Source organism: Phalacrocorax aristotelis, chromosome 2 (genome assembly GCF_949628215.1).
Source record: "Phalacrocorax aristotelis chromosome 2, bGulAri2.1, whole genome shotgun sequence".
In the NCBI taxonomy this organism is placed as follows: domain Eukaryota; kingdom Metazoa; phylum Chordata; class Aves; order Suliformes; family Phalacrocoracidae; genus Phalacrocorax; species Phalacrocorax aristotelis.
The window spans coordinates 116,302,492-116,304,086 of NC_134277.1; positions in this window are offsets into that span (position 1 = coordinate 116,302,492).

Below are 1,595 nucleotides of genomic sequence, written 5' to 3' on the forward strand. Positions count from 1 at the left end.
GACTGTGCCTTCTCTTTTGTCTCCAACACAATTGTTAAGCTACATTAAAAGCTATGGAAATGTACCTGATATGGGCAGCGTGTGTGATGGCTGCAAGGAAGGTCTCCAGCTGAGGTGCCTTCTCTGGCTAGCTAAGTTTGCATTCCATGTGGCTTTTCTGCACCTCCCCGCACTACGCCTTCTGATGATAAGTAAAACCAGGGCCCCGCTCCCACCAAAACAAATCCCTCATGGGCACGTGGGAGGTTTTTCTGATGAAAGTCTGGGGACCTGATCCCATGCCTTGTGAGGACTGTCATGGTTTTTCTTGGCCTTCACACCATAGCTAAAGGGTCTCACCCAGGTCTCCTGTGGGTGCAAAGATCTGCCTGTCACCCACTGCAGGTGTAACTGGGTAAAGCCAATTGGGTGGCAGAGCCATCGTGCGCCTGCTGGCATCCTCTGGTGGCCAAAGGTGAAAGGCAGCAAAAACCGAAGGTGCTGCTGCTGAAAAGAGAAGACAGTGAATTTTAGCTACTGAAGGAGTGGAAAACCTTGCGCTGGCTCTGAGAACTGGTGCTCTGCATTGCTTAGCTGATTGGAATAAGACAACGTTGCATGTGATTGCCAGCTACGTTGGCAGACCAGGAAGCTGAGATGCCCAACCTCTGTGCCCAGTGCTGCTGTCAACCCGTGGAGCAGCTGGAACACATCTCTTCGCGTCCCTAAGCCACATTGCATTTGGGGTGAATTGGGATAGCTCCTTGGCCTCAAGTGAAGCTATGCTGATTTGCAACAGCTGAGAATCTGTCCCTTGGTTTTCCAACCCACAGAGTTGAAGAGGGTAAGGCCTCCTTACCCTGGGGCTGTCATGAGGACTGTGGGATGAATGCTGCAGCACAGCCCTCAGAGAGGAACGGCTTCTAGCAGAAAGACATAAGGCCAAACCTTGCCTAGGGTTTGGGCTGCTCCAGCCAGCCAGGAGTGGGGACCACTCACCCTTCCTGGTGGGGGCATCACACCAGCCTTGTTGCTGGGGCACCTCACAAATTTGCTCCCTGGGGGTTCACGTGGCCAGGTCCCCTAGCCCTGCTAGCCTTGGGGCTATGTGGGCTTGGATCTCATGATTTACAAATCCCTATCTAAGTGCAAAGTGAGACATGCAGAGAAATATTGGATTTTAACAGCAAAAGGTGTGGAGAAGGGGGTGAATATCTTCCCTTTTGAAGCATTTGTTGATTAAAATGCCTTTTTCTGTGATTTTCCATTGTTGACACGTAAACGGATAAAAAACTGTTGCTAATTGGTGTTGAAGAGTGTTCAGCCTTAGCTGGGGTCGGCATTCTTTTTTTTCCCTTTTTTTCTTGCCAGGGGTGAAGTTTGGTGTGTCACTTCTGAAAAGCTTAGGGCAAAACTCACTGCTGGGTACGTCAGAGCTGTGTTGCTTGGAGTTATCATAAAACAGGAGGTTTAGATAAGCGCGTCCCAGTTTTGGGCAGCTGACCCAGCAGAAAAAGTCAGCTGGCTGCTGACGCTCTTGCTGGCCTGTGAAAGCCCATGCTGCTTTGAAAACCTGTGGGACAATATAAGAGGACTCCCAGGAGGCCATGCTCCCT